This window comes from Hemitrygon akajei, chromosome 7 (assembly GCF_048418815.1).
Source record: "Hemitrygon akajei chromosome 7, sHemAka1.3, whole genome shotgun sequence".
Taxonomy (NCBI): domain Eukaryota; kingdom Metazoa; phylum Chordata; class Chondrichthyes; order Myliobatiformes; family Dasyatidae; genus Hemitrygon; species Hemitrygon akajei.
In genome coordinates, this window is record NC_133130.1 from 52,494,748 (window position 1) to 52,518,722 (window position 23,975).

Sequence of the window (23,975 nt, forward strand, 5' to 3'; positions counted from 1 at the left end):
GATATTTATGTGCTAAGCACAAAGGACAATTCCATATTTACAAAGTATATACAATGCATTCTTTTGAAACTACATACAAACTTCACAACTTCTGATTCACATCCATCCCATAGGCACCAGCATCGTCTGGACTGGGATTCACAACCTTTAGGAATCCATTGTTCCAAATTAAATCTACAAAACATGATCAAGGAACAGAAGACTCGTAGCCAAAGCCATTTGCTAACTGTAAATGACCTAAACCCAAAAATCATTCTATCAGCTTCTACTTCAGTCACTCTCCATTGTCCAAGTTTGGAAAATATAGGCTAAAGGGTTTCAGAGTAGCTAACCTAACATATCCCATACCCTCCCATTTCTTCAACTATCTGCACAAAACTTAATTAATTCTGGAAGTTGATCACTTATTTTAAATGAGACTATCTCATGAAAATGGGTTCCACCAATCAGATAGCTTGATGGCTGTAGCATATATAAATACTACTGCAAAATTAAAGTCAAGCATCTTATTCCTATATCTACCTCAAACTATAGGCTCCATTTAAGTTCATACACAGCATTAAAGGTCTTGATGCACAAGCAATAAATTAATTGGATAACAATTATTGTTATTCTCAATGTTTTTATTCAGGCCATATGGAAATAAGTATTTGTCTGAATTAAAACAATCGATTCCAGCTATCAGTTTTTGATTGCTGGGCTAGGAATGGTATGGTTAAAATTAGCATTCAGCTAATATTAGGGTCAGGGCGGAGAGTGTATAAAGAAGTGAGAGGAAGGAGTGAGATGGGGTCTGCTGGTGACAGATGGAACCTGGTGGTGTAGGCAGGTGGAGCCAAGTGGGGAGGGGACGGGGAGATAGAGGCAGAGACTGGAAGGTAATAATTGCAACCTGTTGAAGCAGGGCTGATGGGGACGGATGGGAGAGGGTAATGGATCTCGGTAATGGTAAAGGAACAGAAAAGGCGGACAAAGGGAGAAAGATCCTGGGTGAACCAATAGAAGCTGAAGTAGAAACAACTGCTATTTATATAATATATTGAACATCAAGTGAAATTACAAGAATTGTGACATTGGAACTTTTGAGTTTACAAGTTCTGATCTTTCAAAGCTGGAGAGAAGCTTTTGTCACTTCCCATTCTGAATCCAAGAACAAATTTAAATTACTTCCTCTGTTCACTGGGTAATCTTTTACTGTATGTTTCATGAGCAACACAGAGCAAGAGACAACATAACTTTTAAAATAATCAATTTTTAAATGCACATGAAAGATACAACAGAAAATTATAATGTAAAGCCAACTGCAATAGGCGCAGAACCAATGCAAAAGTAAATTTTGGATGTAGAAATGCCAAATATACATGTTTTGCATTTTAATAGCTGAAAATGACCAGCCTTTTTTTAGACAGGCTAAAATAATTTAGCTAGTGTTGTCTGGTTTGATGCAGACCAACTAACATAATCCCATTGTTTTACATTTGGCTGATGCAGATGAGAATGTCTCATGGTCACTTCAGTTTTGCAAACCATATAACTTGAGCAGCCAGTCACCCTGCTGAAGGCCTGGAGCCTGAGCTCTGAAGACAGTGTTGTCTGTTTGCAAAGCTGTCCTTTTGACTTCAGACTGATTATTGCTTACAATTTACATTAAGAACTGAAAGCTGGTTCTTGTTTACAACTAGAAACTGAGCAAGGAATATAGGTTAGAAGTTAAACTTTGTCACAAACAACTCTGGCATTTAAAGTTCATGCTGCTGTGCTGAAAAGCTGAAGTTAGCAGTAAGTCTTGTTGTTTAAGTCTATTTGACTAGTTTCTAAGTGACATTAAGTTCAGAGTCTTTGAGGCTGGATTTGTGAAAGACCATCAGGGCATCTTGGAGTGGAGCATCAGGAGATGCTGACTGCAGCTGAATTGCCACTGTTGGATGTTGAAGGGTAAGTGGTCAACTTGTTCAGTCCTTGGAATCTGCAAATGTAATCACAATGACTTTGGGCAGGAGTGCGGGCAGGGAGTCCAGGGAGTATGATGGGCCCGGGACAATGTCTAACCATAAGAATGAAGTGATTAGCAGAGGAGTGCTTCATACAGTTAAGGATTATTCATTGCCTATTGTCTTCCCCCAATCTCACTACAAAAATTGAGCTTTAAACAACACATTATTTAATATACATGAATGTATTCCTTCAAGTTGTTTCCTTCATTCTCTCCTTTCTATTATCTCCCTTTTCCTCCACTTCAAGTATTATTTTTAAACTTGACCTTGAAGTACTTTCTGATTTATCAACACTTATAGGTATGTTCAGTGGACTGCAATATTTTGTTTTATTTATATTCATACAAAGGAATTGTTCTTGGAGTGTCTCAGTATGCAAGTGACTACGGTGGATCTAGAATTGTAAGTGCCATTTGCAGTGATAAACAATCAGGCTCTTCATCATTCCTTTCCTGCCACTACTCCAGTGCCACGTCTCAGTCCCTGTGCTACCTTAGGATCATCTCTCATCTGTGTGGATGTGGTTCTCACTTAAAGTTACTCCACGTTTAAAAAGTAGATTTGTAAAATATACAGCTGCAAAGGGACCTGTTCCAAAACATGAGTCATGAGAATTGGTATACTGCCTCCAACATGAATCATAATGAGGATATAAATAAACTGAAGAGTTCATAAGAGTTCAGAACTTATGGGGAATAGAGTGGATTTGATTGTAATAAGTACACTTGCGTGCTTTTGCATTCTTGTATTTATCACTTCTGTCAGCATGTCAGTCAATCAATTCTTATATAATCACACTTAAACTAACTCTTTTTCACTCTGCTGGCATTTATCACAGCTTATTCCTTAATTAGATTTACAACCACAGCAGACCTGAATATTTACATCCTTTTCTACCTCTAAAACATTGACCATTTATGCCTATCTTGCAAACTTACTTCTCTGTACTTTTCCCACCTCGGTGAAACATTATTTTCAGCCTACTTCCACCTGCTAAAAATGACATCTACCTCAAGTCCAGCCTGCGAAACCAGCATCTTCTAGCACAGACATTCAATCTCAGGATCTTGAGCCATGTCTTTAAATCCCACAAATCTCACTCCCCATCCATTCAGTTCCTCGCCATAACTTATTTGTGTAATATTAGATCATTGCTTGCCATTAGAAGATGACCCTTCATTAATTATATTTGCTCTCCAGAATTTGCTTCTAAAATCATTTTGCTTTGCTGCCATTGCCTGTGTCATATTCCCCTTGGTTTTACTAGCAGCTCTTAAATTTCTCTGAGATGTTTCTTAAGTGAAGGGTATTCAACATAAATATATTTTGAACAATTAAGGGTTTTCCACTATAATCCATTAAAAAAGTAAAACAATAGTATTTAACCATATGCCATTAGAATTGTTATTACTTAAATAGTATGATATAGAAATTAAATAAGAAAAAAATAAATATTTTGATAAAACAAATGATTAGCCGCATCCCAAACCAAGTGCATTGGCTATTTTAGAAGATCACATCACACAAAAGTAACTTTGTCAGAAATAAATTTATTTCAGTTTTGGTTCTCATGATCCATAACTCCCTGTTCTTGGGAGCTCATTGCTGCTGTTACTCTGGAAACATATGGACACATGTCTTATGAAACAATTTGCCCTTAAATTTACTTAGTCCATTTCTGACACCTCTTTACTCTTTCTTTATCTTTGCCTTTTCTCTGGAGGCAAACTGTCTACTGATATCTTTTATAAACCTACAAATTCCTGTGGCTATCTTGACTATACTTCTTCCCACCCTATCTCAGTAAAAATGCTGTTCCCTTTTCTGAATTCCTCTGTGTCTACTGCATCTGTTCTCAGCAAGAGACTTCCCTTTCCAGGGCATCAGAGATGTCCTCTTCCTTCTTCAAAGAACAGGGTTTCCCTTCCTCAACCATTGATGCTGCCCTCACCCACGTCTCCTACATTTCCTGGACAGTCATGCTCACCTCACCTTCCCACCACCTTAACAGTGATAAAATTCCTCTTGTCCTCACCTACCACCCCATGAGCCTCCACATCTAGCACATCATTCTCCACAATGTCTGGCATCTTCAACAGGATCCTACCACCAAACACATCTTTACCTTCCCCCCACCCACTCTTCTCTTTCCACAAGGGTCACTCCCTCTGTGATTGCCTTGTCCATTTGTCCCTCCTTACTAATCTCCCTCCTGGCATGTAGCCTTGCAAATGACAGAAATGCTATACCTGCCCACTCACTTCCTCCCTTAACTCCAGTAAGAGCCCCAAACAGTACTTGCAGGTGAGGCAACACTTCACCTGTAAATCTGTTGGGGTCATCTATTGTATCCTATACTCCCATTGATGCCTCCTCTTCATTGGTGAGATTCTCTCTACATTTCCTCCCCCTTCCCTCTTCTTCTATTCCCCACTTTGGCCTCTTCCCTCGCATATCATTTCCCCTTGATGCCCCTCTTCTTTCCACTCTCCAATTAGATTCCTTCTTCTCCAGCACTTTACCTTTCTCACCCAGCTGGCTTCACCTATCTCCTTCTATCTAGTCCTCCTTCCCATCACCCCACCATTTTATTCTGGCATCTTTCCCCTTCCTTTCCAATCTTGAAGAAGGGTATTGGGCCGCAACATCGACTGTTTATTCATTTCCATAGATGCTGCCTGACCTGCTGAGTTCCTCCAGCATTTTGTGTGCATTGCTCTGGATTTCCAGCAGCTGAAGAATCTCTTGTGTTTATAGCTGCTATGTGTTATAGTTGTTATGTTTTGATTAGTTTTTCTCGCCAGTTTTCAATAAACCTGATGTAAAAATTTGCTCAGCTTCTCTGGTACAACAAAACCACAATATCAAATTTGTCTTTCATTGTTTAAAGTTCCCCTTCAAAATTAATGATACAATAATGGGAGAAATACACTAACATCTTCCTAGAGAATATATTAAACTATTTAAAGAAAATGTGAACCATTGTCCTACTATTTTTGTTCATTAATGTTTTCTGATTTATGCTATGACATGTGAGTTGACGGCAACTCGATGGCACTCAACGACAACAACTGGAGTCAAGGTAGGAATCTCTGACTGACGTGGGTATAATAACTACAAGTTGTTAGCAATAAATAACCTTCCAACTCCAAAAATAATTATGTGTGTCAGTTTGTGAATTGTCTTCCATTTGATTTAAGTTTGTTATGGATCATTGGAAATATATAGATGAAGATGAACTCACTTTATCCCACCATTTGCCATTCATCTGTTGCCTTAACAGACTGCAGAGGCTTAATGGCATTCTGTTTTTTATTTCTCTGTGCCCTGAGAATGAGTCTCAGGTTTTCACCTCCAATGTTTCTTTTGTAAGACCATTCCAAAGGTTGATGATAAAGTGCTTGACAAAGTTTTTCCTGACATCTGTCATATATCCAATTTAAAACAATGCTCCCTTTTACCCATCCTGAGCACCTTGAAGCAGTTCTTTGGATCAACTTTATCCATGCTGTTTAATATCTTCCAAATGCTATAAGGGCTGTCTAAGTTACCTTCTTTCAAAGAAGAAGAGCTCAAATTTCCTCAGTCATTCAACAGAACTTAAACCTTTGATACTAGAGATCAGCCTTGTGACATATTTGAACTGTTGCCAGACCCTTAACTGATTGCCTTTGTGCGTCGGTGACCAAAACTGAACACAAAGTAAACTCTGACCGAAGCACAGGGTTTTTTTTTGTAAGTGCGTTCAACTTTTTTCATACTACGATGTTAGTGTTTTGTGTAGTGAGGTTTTTTTCATAGCCTTCCACGTACTCATTACCTGCAGTATTATGTTGTCATTACTGTCATTTTGTGATAAAATGACTTTAACTGGCATGTAGGGATCATCAAGTTAAGCTGTCGTGTTCTTCATAATTTTATGCATGGAGTGATTGTATATTGTATTTAACTGTTCTAACCATAGGCCTATTGAACTTTTCTTCTTATCTGCAGGTTGATACACTTCATCCTTTTAAACATTATTTTCACATATCTGCTAAGTATTTTATTTTGTTCCTATTTTCTTCCTGAGTTAGCAATCTAATGCATTTTTGTACCAAGCAAAGCTAGAAATGTAGTGCCAACCTAATACTTATCTACTTCCATGTGAAATCTTTCTATTGATCTCACTTTCTCCACCCATAGGAATGAAGGATCCAGAGATTCCCCACCCTTTTCAAGAAAAAAACTTCTATGTGCCTCAGTATTAAATGACTGATCCTTTATCAAGGGGACAAGGAGTTATGTCCCCTTGTTTGAGACTTCCACTGGGAAAATCATTCCAAAATCCACATTGTCAAGCCCTTTCAGAATCATATATGTTTGAATAAAGACACCACTCATCCTTCTAGTTACTGTAAGAGACACTGTTAAAATATAGACAAACATCATTAGTTTGAATTGTTGACTGGATAATACGTCTTGACATTCCCATAAAGATCCACATCACTGTAGCTAACTTCCAGTTAGTGTGAAACACTCTGAATGATATCAAGGAATGACTGACCACATTGGATACAGCAAAGGCCAGCAGTCCAACAACATCCAGAGTGTTGTGTTAAAGGCTTGTGCTTTTTATGCTGCCTTAGTCAAGCTATTCAAGCACAGCTGCACTGCGGGCATTCAAGCTTGAACTATAGAAAATTGCTCAAGCATAGCCTATTCACAAATCCAATGCACTTAATTAACAACTATTCTCAATCATTAAAAAAACTGAAAAAGGTGTTGTTGTCAATGTTATCAAAGGGTACTTACCAAGCAATCTACTCACCTAGGCTCAGTTTTTATTCTACCACTTAGCTGTAGACCAGACAAGCTAGATATGGAGAATGGAGCTGAGTTTCAGAGGTTAATTGAGGTTGGTTACTAACTTTAATATCTAGGCAGTGTATGTGGTAAAATAATGTCCATGGAAACCAAAGAAAGAGTCTTCATTGGATGTGGTCACATTTAGAACAATCAGAGATGACTATGCTCGTAGAAGATCAACCATTTCAGTCCAGGGTACTGTTGTTGGGCAAGCATCTTCTTCTACTTCATCAAGCTTCCTTTCATCATAAAATCAGATATTATAATGATTATAAAATGCACTACTCTAAAAGTAGATCTAAGTAATAGAACAATGAATGCTCATTTTTGATGCAATTTTACCTGCTTTATAATTTATGTTCAGAAGTCCTCATTATTCTCAAAATTATATAAACATTTAGTGGAATTTCCATTAGAAATGACAAAAGCGTGATCCATCAATATCACCATGATCTTACTGAACGATAGAACAAGCCCAAAGGGCTGTATTGTCTTCTGTTCTCTTCAATTCTTATGAAATTCCAATATTCTCAACACAAATATGCAGGGAGGGGATAGGAGGTTAACAGCAGAAGAAAGTGACTTCCCAATTCCATTGGAACTCTCCTGAGTCATAATCCTTACTTACCTCTCTCTGCAATTAACTTATCAAAAGCCTATGTTTTGTAAATGTATATCAGGCAAGTTATTATACAGCCACTTGCCTGCACTCCATTCTACGTAAATTTCTAAACAACAATAGAAGAAAAAATAACGTTTCCTTCTTTGTCTCCAAAAATAAATTAAAGTAGGTGAGTTTTCTAATACATATTGATCTTTAAATCTTCGTTGCTATTGGTTTTATGTGTCAGACTTCATTTGGCCTCTTCGTTGGCATGTGAGCTACAAGTCACACAAGGAGTTGTGTTTATATTAACTCAGAGATACCAGCAGAAAACAGGATATGTAATTTTATTTGGTAGAAATCATAACCATATCCTGAGCCTCTTCTTGTTGTCACCCCATGTATTGGTTTTACGTATTTATTTATATTGGAATGCTGTGAGGCATACATCATATGATTATATATGTATATTTTACCTGTAGTTCTATTGAGTACACCATTGCTATTTTATTTCAGTTCGCAAAATGGATTTTATAAAGATAATGGTGAGAAGGGCCCACTTTAAACCACACACCAAAAATGCCCCCAGCATATTTTAAATAGCTAATTATTTGCACAATTAAACAAAACTGCTATTTTCAGTAATTTTTGTGATAATGTTTCCATTAGCACAGTCAATAAAGCATCTGACCAAATCAGCTGTTACATGCAATGAATATTATACTGAACTGTTTGGTGTAATTGGTGGGCAAAAGCATCCTATCCACTGTAAAAATACACCACAAGAGTGGTAAGCAAGGCTTTCATCTGGGCAGCAATTGTTTGCAGACACAACATTATTTTATTTGAGATATTTATTGGGTATTGAACTGTTTGGTTTCCGAACAAATGTGACCTATTATTTTGATAACTGTAAGGCATTAATACTAAATAAAGCACATTCATGCTTAATATTTTTATAAATACATTGTGAAAATTATGTACCATAGAAATTTAGGCAGAAATAATTTAAAGAGAAAAACTTCAATACTAATTTCCAATTATGTATGAACACTTTCTGTTGGAAACGTCTGCTTTTACAAACTGCAAAAACCAAATCATAAAAATTTTGAATATCAGTTGTTACAAGTGAAAACTAATGAAATGCATTGCCTTAGATATGACCTGTTCTACTATAAAAATATGATGATGATCCTCAAACGATAGAAGTCAATTGCGCTTGACTAACTTACTCATGCACCAAGTAGGCTAATCATCAAGAAAGCAGGATTATAGGCACCTTGTTTTGGGGAATTGTGAGAGCACTTAGATCCCTAAAATTGATTCTGTGGCATGCTTGCACATTTTTAGAGTAAATTGCACCACCTATCACTTCTCTTATATTGGTAAGGAAGCTCCATGTACCCCGTGAACATATGCAGGATGTGGGAGGGCAAAGAGTGTTGCATTCAACACACACAAAATGCTGGAGGAACTCAGCAGGCCATGGAAAACAATACAGTCGACGTTCAGGCCGAGATCCTTCCAACGTTGGAGCATGACTGTCACCTGCTCAAGATCCAGTTGAACCCATGCAGATCGGTTGTACTAGACTCTCCGCCAATGACAGGTCCAATTCAAGGTCGCTGCTTTTACTGCGGAGAAGCAGGCCAAATGTCTGATACTGCAGCCACCTGGGAAATTGCTAAGACCATCCAATGTTGGGAGAACTGTGACAAATGCAGCCAATATGCCCGACCCCATGGATTCTGGTTTTGTGCTGAAGAAGTAGTTTACCTGGGATACAAACCTGAGGCAGGTGAAGGCTTTTGTGTACTCTGCGGCAGTGAGGTAACTTTTTGGATAGAGGAACTGCCCATCAGTTCAATGTACCACTGCGAGAGTTGAATCAGTCCTTGCCCACAACTGTCTTATCTGCCCGTTAGGTTCCAGGCAGATCCAGCAACAGTCTGTGGCTTTGCAGATAACAATTGGCGATCATGTGCAAGACATTAGTTTCTACATTATTGACTCTCCGCTCATACCCCTGATCCTTGGGTAGCCTTGGCTGTCTCAGCATAACTCATCCGTGGACTGGAAGGAGGGGAGAATCACAGCTTGGTCCAATCATTGTAAGGGGGTTTGCTTTTCGGCTTGGTGTTCAGGCCCCTAGGCTCTCCTGAGGCCAGCAGCCAATGAGGGGACAGTGTTCTACTCAGGATAATTCGGAGCCTTGAGGAGACCCAGTCCTACCTTCAAGGGAAGGCAAGCCGGCTACTCCCAATAGGCCTGTCTGAGTCCTGACCTAGTCAAGTCAGGGGTGCTTGGAACAAGATCTCTAGTTCAGATGCAAGCCAAGGAGGTGCCCAAGCAGTATGAAACTCGAGCAGCTAAGCCAAAGGGTTCCAGTTACCTGGTCCCATCTAAGGGGAAGTCTCCAAGATGGAGATCCTTGAAACTTCATTCCAGGAGAACAAGGGCCATTTGTTGCACCTCACTGCTGATGTTTGAGGAGCTGGAGGAGAATTTGGACTGTAATTTGGCTTCTGTTTTTTTATGGACCTATGGGGGAGACTTTGGGTCTGCCAAAGCAGCCCCACTACTGACGGAGTCTCAGAAGTCATCATCAGAGGAAGGTTCGGGGCTATTTGCAGCACACAAGCAGGTAGAAATCCCTTCCATCTACAAAGGTTTGGAAGAGGTGTTCAGTAAGGGAAAGGCCTTGACTCTTCCACTGCATAGACCGCACAACTGTGCCAGGTTTGTGTTCTCTGCAAGTTCAATTATACCCGCTCTCAGGCCCGGAGAGAAGTACAATGGAGGAGTATATTAAGAAGGCTCTTGCCCTGGGTCTCATTTGGCCCTCCAGCTCTCTAGTTGGCATTAGTTTCTTCTTTGTACATAAGACAGATAGGAGTCCACAGCCCTGCATTGATTATAGAGGGCTGAATCATGTAATGGTCAAGAATTGAATTAAATTGACTTAATTTCTTACATCCTTCACATATGTGAGGAGTAAAAATCTTTACGTTACATCTCCATCTAAATGTGCAATGCACAATCATAGTAATTTAATAATTAATAATTCAACAGTCAACGTAACAGAGAAATAAACTCAAATCAGAGTGAGTTCATCAGCCTGATGGCCTGGTGGAAGAAGTTGTCCCAGAGCCTGTTAGTCCTGGCTTTTATGCTGCGGTGCTGTTTCCTGGATGGTAGCAGCTGGAACAGTTTGTGGTTGGGGTGACTTGGGTCCCCAGTGATCCTTCGGGCACATTTTTCACACCTGTTTTTGTAAGTGTCCTGAATCATGGGAAGTTCAAATCTACAGGTGCACTGAGCTGTCCGCACCACTCTCTGCAGAGTCCAGCGATTAAGGGAGATACAGTTCTCATGCCAGACAGTGATGCAGCCAGTCAGAATGCTCCCTGTAGAAAGTTGTTAGGATTTGTGGGCCCATACCAAGCTTTGTCAACTGTCTGAGGTGAAAGAGGTGCTGTTGTGCCTTTTACACCACACAGCTGGTGTGTACAGACCACATAAGGTCCTCAGTGATGTGGATGGCGAGGAACTTGAAGCTGTTGACCCTCTCAACCCCAGATCTATTGATGTCACTAGGGGTTAGCCCGTCTCCATTCCTCCTGTAATCCACAACCAGCTTGTTTGTTCTTGCAAGATTGAGGGAGAGGTTGTTTTCTTGACACCACTGTGTCAGAGAGATGACTTCTTCCCTGTAGGCCACCTCATTATTGTTTGAGGTTAGGCCAATCAATGTAGTGTCACTGGAAAATTTAATTAGCAGATTAGAGCTGAGGGTGGTCACACAGTCATGGGTATACATGGGTATGGGTAAAGAAGAGGGCTTAGTACACAGTCCTGAGGGGCTCCTGTGTTGAGAGTCAGAGAGGTGGAGGTGAGGGAGCCCACCCTTACCACCTGACAGGAAGTCCAGGATCCAGCTACACAAGGCAGTGTCAAGACTGAGGTCTCTGAGATTCCTGTCGAGCCTGGATGGAATCATTGCCCTCTTTCTCTCATGAACACTGCTCAAAGTATTCTCGAAGCTGGACTTGCAGAGTGCATACAACGTGGTTCACATAAGGGAGGAGGGCAAGTGGAAGACAGTATTCAACACACTGACAGGGCAACAATGAGTATCTGGTCATTCCCAATGGCTATGTGAATGTGCCAGCAGTTTTCCAGGGGTGTATAAACAACATGCTCCAGGATGCTCTCCATAAGTACACCTTGACATCAGAATGGGTGCAGTGTTGTCTCAATAGACACCTTTTCCAGATAGCTACCCCTGGCAGAGGTGAATTACGACATTGGGAGTGAAGACCACTTCTATCCGGAAGGCTGAAGTAAAGGCTAACCACAAGAGAAGACAGGGACCAGTTTTGCTGCCTAGGCAACAGGTCTGGCTGTTGACTCAGTATTTGCCTCTCCAAGTGGAGTCTAGGAAATTGGCACCCAAGTTCACTGGACCCTTCAGGATTTTCAGGAAAGTAAACCCTGTGACCTACACTTTGCAGCTCTCCAAAATATTCAAGATTAATCCCACTTTCCACTTTTACAAGTTAAAGCCTGTGAACACCAGCACATTAGCCCCACCACCATCAAACCCACTGCCACCTAGGTTTGTTGATGGGGAGCAGGATTTCACTGTGAGAAGAATTTTGGACTTGGGCACTGTTCGAGGTGTTCAGCAATAACTCATGGACTGGGAAGGATTCAGACTGGATGCGAGGTGCTAGGTGTCTGAAAGAGACATCTTGAATCCAGCTGTCATCCATGACTACAATTATCATCTAGCCATGTGGCCAGGGCCATCAGGAGTTGGCCATAGGGGAGGAGGTCCTGTTATAACCCATCTGCTCCAGCTTCTGAGGTTTAGATTCTCTAACTCCCCGGGGTATGGATAAGTAGCGTGGTCCCTTTAAAGATCCAGGAAGCCCTGCTAATTGGCAATCATGTTTTGAGGTTCAGAGCTCAATTGTAAGACTACTTCATGATTTTGTCTAGTGTTTGCTTTGTGCTCAGATTCTTGATCCGGTTTGAAACGGTGTCTCGATCCTAGCCTCAGATATTCCAGAATTCCAGCCATTCTCGTCAAAGACTCTTATCACAGTATTTCCGAAATAGAAATGGCATGCAGCTTGAAGGGAATGTGTCAATGGTGGTATTCACATGCAACTTGATGGTAGATGTTTCAGGCTTGTGGAGTTGTGTTGGAGAAACCTGAGCAAGTAACTGCAGTTAATGTTTTAAATGGAACTGACTGCAGACTGGGCTCTATGGTAGATGGAATGGATGTTTTGGGAGGTGAATGGGATAACCATCAAGCAGGACTGGATACTGTTGATCACCTTGATACATTGCGCCCACACTCATCCAGTCCAATGGAGTTTTCTATTATGTGTCCAGATTATTCCTTGTAGATGATGAAAAGCCTTTGTGATAACAGACAATGAGACACTTGCTGCAGGATACTCAGCCTTGGACCTCTTCTTATGAACACAGTTTCTATATGACTGACCCAGTGATGTTCCAGTCAGTGGTGGCCCCCAGGATATTGGTAATGGAGACAAAGTAATGGTAATGTCTTTGAATGTCTAGGATAGTTAGTTAGACTATTTTGTTGGAGATGTATATTTGCTGTCATTTTCTTGTGTGATTGTTATCTACTGTAACAGCCCTTGACTAATAATAATCTAGCTCTTATTGTATGTAGGCATGGACATCATATGCTGAAAGACAGTGAATAGAATTTAACATTGTGCAATCATCATTAAATATCACCACTTTTAATTTGTGATGGTAGGAACTTCACTGATGAAGCACAGATATCCTGAGGCCAGCATCTAATAAAGCATCTATCTTCCTTTGTCTCCAACCACAGGAGTGTTTTCCCATTGATACCCATTGACTTCATTCAGTTTTGATACAGCACTTGGTCAAATGTTGCCTTGATATCCAGACAAATCACCCACATCTCATCTGTTGAATTCAGTTATCTCTCCATGTTTGGACCAATGGAGTGGCAAGATCTGGAGCTGAGTGGATCTGGTAAAACCTGAAGTGGTCATCGATAAGTAAATTATTGGAGAATTGGTGTTTCATTACAACTTCTGCCACTTTGTTGACTGAACAATGATGAAAGTAGTGAGTCACATGATACTGAACTTTATTACAAAGGAATAGATGTTGCCTTTGGTTATGTGGAGGAAGATGACCACAAGCAGCATTACCAATTGCTTCTTATACCAATTGCCCAAGAAGAAGTGTGGAAGCTGGAAATGCAACCACAACTCCTTGTCTTCTGTCTGCTACCATGTCTGTCTGGCACTCCATATGAAATAGAAACATAGTATTTAGCATACCACTATGATGGTGCTAGTGTATTCTGCCCCTCTCCAGAAGGAGTTCTCCCCATGACCACATGGCTTTCCTCTGGGTGCTCCTGTTTCTTCCCACGTCCCAAAGGTATACGTTAATTGGTCATAGGAGTTTGAAGAGATTCGGCATGTCAACAAATACACTCAAAAACTTCTACAGATGTACTGTGGAGAGCATTCTGACAGGCAGCATCACCGTCTGGTGGGGGGGGGGGGGTGTGGTGGGGGACTACTGAACAGGACCAAAAGAAGCTGCAGAAGGTTGTAAATCTAGTCAGCTCCATCTTGGGTACTAACCTACTAAGTACCCAGGACATCTTCAGGGAGCAGTGTCTCAGAAAGGCAGCTTCCTTTATTAAGGACCTCCAGCACTCACGGCATGCCCTTTTCTCACTGTTACCATCAAGTAGGAGGTACAGAAGCCTGAAGACACACACTCAGTGATTCAGGAACAGCTTTTTCCCTTCTGCCATCTGATTCCTAAATGGACATTGAACCCTTGGACACTACCTCACTATTTTCAGTACACAGTGTTTCTGATTTTTGCACACTTTTTAATCTATTCAATATACGTATACTGTAATTGATTTACTTATTTATTTTGAAATGTTATTAATTTTTTTATTGAACTGCAGCTACTAAGTTAACAAATTTTATGTCACATGCCGATGATAATAAACCTGATTCTAATATGGTGTAATTGAGCAGTGCAGGCTTGTTGGGCTGGTAGGGCCTGTCAACTAAAATAAACAAATAAATTAGTCTATAAATGGCATTGTATCGTGGTTTGATTTGTTTGTATGTGAAATTGAGTCACTATATTCAAGATAGAAGGATGGACCCCAACTTTGTGCTAAACTCTGAGCTTAATTGTTGATAACATTGAAATCAGACCTGCTGGGAGGGTTTTATGTGAACCAGGCAGTTCAGTGTACACATTCTGCTCCAATCTGTCCCATAAAGTTCTTCTTACTCCATTGCAGCGGATCTTATGTGTGTTCTTACCCTATCTATTCTTACTCTTGCTCCAGCTGCAGAATAATTATGCCAAGTTTCTCACCCTTCAGTAATTAGAGAATTGTAGGATAGGGAGGGATTATACATTGATAATTAAAGCAGTTTTCTTTTTTGGGTTGAGGGGAATATAGATAGGAAAAATAGGTTTGATATCAGGCCTGTTCTTGGCTATGGCTTCAGCTATGGATGTGCCAACAATGTCAATCACTCTTTGTTTACATCAGCTAGGATATTTACTTAAGCTGTTCCTCCTTGTTAGCTCCTGCTGCTTCCGGTATTATACAACCTTGCCCAGCCAGACAGAAGGAAGGATGTCAAGGAATGACTTTGGTAATGTGGCTGTCCAGGTTCAAGAGCTGGAAGTGAATGATTATTGATCATATTCAAGACACACAAAATACTGGAGGAACTCAGCATGTCAGGCAGCATCTCTGGAGGGAAGTTAAAAGTCAGCATTTTGGGATGAGACCCTTCATGACGTTTATAAAATGTAAATCACTGATCTCCATTGTCTGAAAATGAACAATACATTTTATCTCATCTGGTTATATGTACTTCCATTGATTTGTTGCCAAACATGTTACACTAGAATACCACAAAACTACATTTTTAGTTTAGACATCTTATTGTACAAGCATATTTTGAAAAAAGGTTAGGTGATTTACCACTGTTCATTAAGATAAACTGGACCTTTTTTGCATAAGATGTAAAAAAATCAGTAGGTTCACTTGTATTTTAATCAAATAAAATAGAAGTAGAAGGCTTACTTTTAGATGAATAAAATAATAAATCATGTAATAAAACTATAATTGAGGATTTCTTCAACATGTGATCCTGGGTAAAACTTCTTTCAATAAAACAACCAGAATGCACACAGCTAAGTTCCAATTAAGTTCAGTGCAGTTAAAATAGACACTCTTAAAATAGTACCATTGAAACCTAGTGATTCAGATATGAATATAATTCTAAAATAGCGTCTTACTCTTAATAATATTGAGAGAGTAATTCATCTTTAGTTACTGGCTGTAAAGTAAATGGAACTGAATCTGAGGTTTAGCTTATCACCAATTCTCTCACATATATTTAGCTGCATATATTTAAAGCAGATACCATCCACACTGAACTTACAAAACAGAAATGGGCTATTGTGCTCTAACCATTTGATGTCTGTGTTAATGTCTTCCAGTTATCTTCCTTTCACCTTAAAAATGTACTACCTTTAATCCTATTCTCTGTCTTGCACAGATATTTAAATCATACAAGTAAATAAAATGAATCAGTGGGAGGAGAAATTGGAGAATGATTGTGAGGAAAGAGAGAGGGATGCAAGCGGGGAAAAGTGAAATCACAATAGTTTGGGGTAAGTTTGCTTTGGTGACTGAGGAAAAGGTCTGCTGCCACTCCCTGGTTCATAAGCTGTGCTCTGCATAGCTGCTCCCTCCATCCTTTCATTATTGAGGCGTGGAAATCTGCTTAATTGCTATCAAATAGCTGTTAAAATCAGATAAAAGTAGCTTTATTAATATATTAAAATCATTGACCTTCCTCTTCAAGGCACCTTCCAATGCCCCAAATAAACTGAAAATATTGGCATTGGTAAGGCCAAATTTGGAATATTGTGTACAGTTCTGGTCACCGAATTATAGGAAAGATATCAATAAATTAGAGAGAGTGCAGAGACGATTTACTAGGATGTTACCTGGGTTTCAGCACTTAAGTTACAGAGAAAGGTTGAACAAGTTAGGTCTCTATTCATTGGAGCGTAGAAGGTTGAGGGGGGATTTGATCGAGGTATTTAAAATGTTGAGAGGGATAGATAGAGTTGACGTGAATAGGCTGTTTCCATTGAGAGTAGGGGAGATTCAAACGAGAGGACATGATTTGAGAGTTAGGGGGCAAAAGGTTAAGGGAAACACGAGGGGGTATTTCTTTACTCAGAGAGTGATAGCTGTGTGGAATGAGCTTCCTGTAGAAGTAGTAGAGGCCAGTTCAGTTGTGTCATTTAAGGTAAAATTGGATAGGTATATGGACAGGAAAGGAGTGGAGGGTTATGGGCTGAGTGCGGGTAGGTGGGACTAGGTGAGATTAAGAGTTCGGCACGGACTAGGAGGGCCGGAATGGCCTGTTTCCGTGCTGTGATTGTTATATGGTTATATGGTTATATGGTTATATGGTTATATATGCCGTTATGTGAGGTCAGAGCTAGGTTTTACGTTTGCACTTACTTAAATCAAGTTGTCTCCTTACTTCATCCTGACTTCTTCCAGTGTGGGGTTAAGGTGGAGGGTGGTTGGTGATTGTGAAGAGTATAAAATTCTGCTCATTGGCTCATTTGAATCAAGTCTGGTAGAGGATCTTCACAAATCTTACCAAAGATGACAGAGATTTTTCTGATGAATTAAAACACTGGAAAGGCATCAAACAGCAAGTAATTGCTGACAATGTGCAAACCTCAGTGTTGAATTATATGGTTAGTATGTTTAGCCAAATAAATGAATTACTTTGACTTCCTCTTGAGATCCCTACCATCATAAAAACCAATTCAATTTACTCAATTTGAATTCAAGAAAGGGCTAATTTAACAAATGTTTTGGGACCAGAGTACATCCCAGCTGTATTACTGAAGACCTACACTCCAGAACAAGCTGTACCCTAGTCAATCTGTTCTAGTATGACAACAGCACTGGAATCTATCTGAAAATAAGGATAATTGCCCAGGTTTGTGCTGCTCACAAAAAGCAAGATAAATCCAATCCAGCTAATTACCACAAAACAGTTTATTTTCAATAATCATTAAGTGGATAGAAGGTGTCACTGACAGTATATCAAGCAGCACTTACTCACCAATAACCTGAGTTGCCAGGGCTACTCAGCTCTGGACTTCCTCACAGCCTTGGTTCAAACATTGACTAAAGAACTAAATTGCAGAGGTAATAAGAGAATGACTGCCTTTGTCACTGAGTCAGACTTGACCAAGTGAGCCACTAAGAATCTCTGATAAAACTTAATGTAGATCAACAGCATCAATGGAATAATTGTACAATAGTTGGAGATACACCTTGGACAAAAGAGGATGGTTGTGATTGTTGGAGGTCAAGGATCTCAGCCCAGGTTATCACTGCAGGAGGTCCTCAGAGCAAGAGATTTTTATTTATTTATTGCGATGCAATTCAGCCATTCATGTCACATTGGCCAGCAATCCTGATTTAACCTTCGCTTCATCATGGGACAATTTACAATGACCAACCAACCTACCAAATGGGACATCTTTGGACCATGGGAGGAGGCTGGAGTACTCAGAGGAAACCCACACAATCACGATGGAGAATGTATAAACTCCTTACAGACTTCAGCGGGAATTGACCCCTGTGTTGCTGGTACTGTAAAGTGTTGTGCTAACCACTACGCACCATGCCGGCCCAGCTACCGTGTCCTGACTGTCTTCAGATGCTTTATTGCAACAGTAGAAGTTTGCCAATACCGCATAAGTTTTCATTCCATTTGCTACCCCTCAGCAAATGGCCCAGTCAAGACTGCAAGCAGCAAGAACTAGATAACATCCAGGCATGAATTAATAAATTGCAAGGAACATATCTGGCACTGACCATCTTCAGCAAAACAAAACCCAGTCACTTTCCCTTGCCGTTCAATAGCAGTAACATTGCTAAGTTGTCATCGAGTCTGTGACCAGAAATAGAGCAGCTCAGAGGCTGGGTTTGCTGTAGATCCAACAACTGTCAAGAAGCTTGGTACCATCCAGGATAAAGCAGCCCTCTTCATTGGTATTCCAACCACCACAAAAGTAAGGTCCATTAGTGACAACAGGACAATCTATGCAGAGATTGAAGATCTGAATCCTGAAGAAGGGTCTTGGCCCGGAATGTCAACAGTTTACTCTTTTCCGCAGATACTGCCTGAGCTGCCGAGTTCCTCCAGGGTTCTGCGTGTGTAGCTTTGGATTTCCGGCATCTGCAGACCTTCTCATGTTCGGGACTTATGCAGAGGGCTGAAAGGAGTCGGTGCTGAGTTAAATAAGTACATTTTATTGGTATTCACAAAGGAAACAGAATTTCAGCAAAAAGGAAGCTGAAATTCTAGTGCAAGTCTCAATAAATAAAGAGGAGGTACCCGATACCTTAGCTGGCTTAAACCTCTAGGTTTTTTTTCCGACTGCCGTATGAGGAAAAGGATGAGATTGTTGGGGCTCTGACTGAGATTTTTAAATCTTTGCTGGCCATAAATGACGACTGAAGGACAGCAACTGTGATTTGCCTTGTCAAGAAGGGAAGCAGGGAAAAGCATAGCAATTACAGAGCTGTGAGCACAGTATCAGAGCAGGGAGTTATCAGAAATGATTCTTAGGATTAATGATCCTAACTTGAAAAGTAGGGACTAATCAGAGGTGGTCAGTGGAGCTTTGGTAAAAGGTGTCTGACCAAACTGATGAAAATATTTGAAGAGGCAATAAAGTCTATTAATGAGAGCAGTGCAGTAGGTAACAACTCAGGTAGATAACATGGTTAAAAAGGCATATGGGATGCAGGCCATGGGTCATTGGATATGAGAGCAAGGAAGTTATGCTCTATCTTTATAAAACATTAGCCAGATCTTAGCTGGAGTGTGACATGCAGCTCTGGTCAGCGCATTATCGGAAAAATCTGATCATTTTGGAGAGAGTGCAGAAGGTATTCTCCAGGATATTGTCTGGGATGGAACATTTCAGATATGAGGAGAGACTGGTGAGTGTGTTTTCCCAGGAGCAGAGGAGTTAAAGGGGACAAAAACTGTGGTATATACCATTATGAGGGATATCAAGAAGTTAGGCTGAAGATGGAGTTATGTTAGGGTAAGGAGAAAGGATCTAAGAGGGACCTTTTCTATTCAGAGAGTTGTGTCTAGAATTGCCTAGGCATAGAATGTTGTGGACCAAGTGGTGGAAGATGGGATTGATGCAGATGGGATCTCATTGGTTAGTGTGGACATAATGGGCCAAGTTACTTGTTTCCACACTGTGACAATAAGCATTCATCTTCTGTATGACCGGCACTGTGATTGCAGTGTGTCCCATTTATCAAGTCATTGTAGTTACTTACTTAGGCTATTCCAACAGAACCTCAAAAGTACATGACCTTTACCACCAAGAAAGACAAGGATAGCGGATGAAAGGGAACACACAAACAGTATGTGTATCTCCAACCATACATCATCCTAACTTGGAAACAAACTGCCATTTTTTTCTATATTACTTAGTCCAAACCTTGGAATTCCCTTCCACAGTAGGAATACCTTCACCAGAAGACTGTAGAGCTAGAGGAAGATGACCTATCAGCACGTTTTCAAGGGCAATTATCTGTATAGTAAAGATTATTACATACTTACAGATAACTTTATATCAGGGAAGTTTGCTTGTTTGCTGGGTGGTTCCTGCTATCTGAAATTTAACGCAATGTTCTATTGTTCCAATCATTTTCATTACATAGCCTTGAGACTTGGATCAGTGACTTATAAAAGTGATCAACTGTCTGAAGCATTGTTAAAGACAATAGTGAGCAAGTGGCACATTTCATATTTTTTATATAGAAAGGCTGATTTTTGAAATTGAAAGTTACAAGAGCAAAAATCAAGGAATTGCAAGATTAAGGAAATCACTTTTTTTTTGAAACTGTGCAAACATAAACACAATTATAAACATAAGAGGAATTGAGCTGGGATTGTCTGACATTGAAGAAATAGAAGAGTTGTTTCAGCTACATACTTTGAGGGATAACCATCAAAATATTGGATTCCACAAAATAGGGATTTTTACAGATTTGGTAAAAACAAATGTTATAATTGTTAAGTGGAATAGAGTATGTGAAGGTTATTCTTTATCAAACTTATTGGAATTAAATTTAATTTATAAAATAATTGATAAAGGTCAGCCTTTTCTTTGGACAGCCTCCAACTGTGCCAAGAGAGATAGAAGGAATGATTCATACAAGGTATAACAGAAAACTTTTGCAAGGGAGCAGAAGGACTAGTTTCTGTAGGTTCAGGAAGATACCAGTCAATACATCTTTTCAGTAATGTTGCATCTGGCAGCTACAATATTGGATCTAAAAAGGTTAGGACTAGAAATAAAACTGGTCTGTGATGCCAGGTGCAATAGGCGGATTTTTTAAAAGAGACTACAGAACAAGAGACATGATTGAACGGAGAAGCAGTGCCAGATCTAACAGAAGGGGAAGATGAAATATGAAACCTTCTATGCCAGTTAGAATTCTGTTAGTTATTTTCACTGACACAGATAAAAAGGATGAGATTCACAGAAGCAGCAGTTGGATGAAGGAGGAGTAAAGAACAATTCTTAAACATTCCAGTATCCGTCTAATGAATCATGATCCTCCAAGAACTTTGCTGGCAATGTAGGGCATCACTGGGAGCAACCATGGATCAGAAAACTGGTTGCACCATATTTTGCATTAACAAAAATAGGATTATCAAGGCTGTGTTGCAAGCTTCATTATACTTCCAAATTTCATTGACATGGATCCCGTGCTGGATCATACAGCTTTCTCAATGTTTTGCAATGGCAATTCTGCTGTCCCATTTGAAACATATTCAGCTGAGTGGTGATGTATTAGCCTGCAGGCACATTTTTCTAAAACTGTGTGTCATGTTAATCTTTTTTAGAAATGTGGATTTTTTTTTTTGCTCTTTCTGCACTTTTACTGGTGCACTGGGACAAATATTCCCGCAGCAAGACATCTCCAGCATTTGCCTCTAGTTAAACATGCCCTTAAACATTTAGGCTGTAATACTTTACAGCCTAAATTGCTGAAAGTGCAAATTGAAAATGTCATAGAAAATTTATGACACAGTAGGAGGCCATACAGCCCATTGCAGCTGTGCCAGTTGAAAAAGAACTAGCCCACCTGATGAGATATTGTGGCACTTAGTACGTAATCCTGTTGGTGGTAGTTTGTCAAGTAAACACACAAGTCATAAACACAGTGACGCCCAGAGAGGGCCATTGTCCAGTTGCCATCTGCAAATGCTGGATCCTGATGAAGGGTCTCGCGCAAAACATTGACTGCTTCTTCCACTCCATAGATGTTGCCTGACATGCTGAGTTCCTCCAGCATTTTGTATGTTGAACACCCAGGCGTTTTGTTTTTAATATGATGAGGGTTTCTGCTTCTGCGTCCTTTCAGACAATGATGACCAGATCACTACCTGTCCTCAGGACAAAACTTTTCTCTTCTCATCTATCCGCCAGTGTTTCAACCAAAAAAACTGAAATCTATTCCTCCTATTAATAGACTCTTCTGAAGAGGGAATTAGTCTCTCCTATCAACTTTGTTTAGTTGTCTCATAATTTTATTCGAACACAAGAAAATAGGAGCAGGAGGAGGCCACCAGGCCCCTCAAGCCTGCCCCACCTCAGTTAGGTGTCTCTTCATCCTCCTCTGTTCCAACAAAAACAATTCTAGCTTGTAATCTTTCCTCACAACTACAATTTTCCAGTCCTGGCAACAATCTCATAAATCTTCCCTGAAACTTCCCTAGAGCAATCACAGCCTTCCTGTAACGTGATGACCAGAAATGAATGTAGTACACTTGCAGTGGCCTAACCACCAGTGTATACAGTCCTAGCATAGCCTGCCTGCTCTTGTCGTCTATGCTCCAGTATAGAAAGAAAAGCATCCTGTCTTATTAACCTGTCTTGTGACCTTTAAAAATTTCCAAAAATGCACTCCAAAGTTCTTTTGTTTCAACTTAGTTCTCAAAATTCCCCTATATTGTGCATTCCCTATTGTAATATTCAAGGATTATCTTTCCACTGTCTACTGCAATCATTTTCTGTGAAAAATGCTAACTTCTTTAACATGTGCTTCCCCCTTCCCCCAATGTTTCAGTCTAAGTCATAAATATATATTTAATGCAACACAACAAGGGACTGAACACTGTGCCTATGCAACTGATAACATTATTTCAGAGAAAGTAACTCCCATCAACTAATATCCTTTACTTCCTGGACCTCAACCAATTCTGGACCCAGTACTCTACTCTTCCTTGGATCCTCAGGGCTGTTACCCCTTTGACCAACCCTGCCATGTGGTCTCTCTTGGCCTTGTTAAAATCTCTGTATATTTTAGTAGTACTGAAGGTTGGGGAAATTTACATTGAGAAAACGAGGGATGCAAGTTAAAGTTGGTGAACAGGGGGAGCTCATTGAAACCTATCGAATATTGAAAGGCCTAGATAGAGTGGATGTGGAGAGGATGTTTCCTTTAGTCAGGGAGCCTAGGACCAGATGGCAAAGCTTCAGAATAAAACATCCCTTTAGAACAGCGATATGGAGGGATTTCTTTTGTTAGAGATTGATGAATCTGTGGAATTCATTGCCACAGATGCCTGTGAAGCCAAATCAATGGGTATGTTTAAAGCAGAAATTGATCGGTTCTTCAGTAGTAAGAATGTCAAAGGTTATGGAGAGAAAGCAGGAAAATGGGGTTGAGAGGGATAATAGATCAGCCATGATGGAATGGCAAAGCAGACTCACTGGTCTGAATGGGCTAAATGTGCTCCTACGTCAGATTGCCTTATGGTCACCAATGTGAAACATTAACTTCCATTGATGCTAACTGAGCTGCTGATCCCAAAATTCTATTTTTAGTTCAAAGATCAAAGTAAGTATATTATGAAAGTACATAATATGTACCATCTTGAAATTAATTTTTGCAGGCATTTACTGAAAAAAAGAAGTACAATAGAATTTTATGTAAAACTAGATATGAACAAAGACTGACAGAAACTAAAGTGCAAAATAAGACAAACTGTGCAATAAAAGTAATACTGAGAAAATGGAATGTAGTAAAGAGTCCTTGAAAGTGAGTCTGTAGGCCATAGGATCAGTTCAGAGTAGTGGTGATTGAAGTTATCCTCATTGGTTCGGGAGCCCTGATTATTGTAGGCTAATAACTGTTCCTGAATCTGGTGGTGAGGGACCGGAGGTTTCTGTGTCCTGCCTGATGGAAGTGGCAAAAAGAGGGCACCTGATGCCTTGGCCAGTCATCGGGTAATGGATTAGATAACTCCTAATGCCACTTCTCTTATTCAAAATTTCAATTCAAGCTAATATATCTTTTTTCC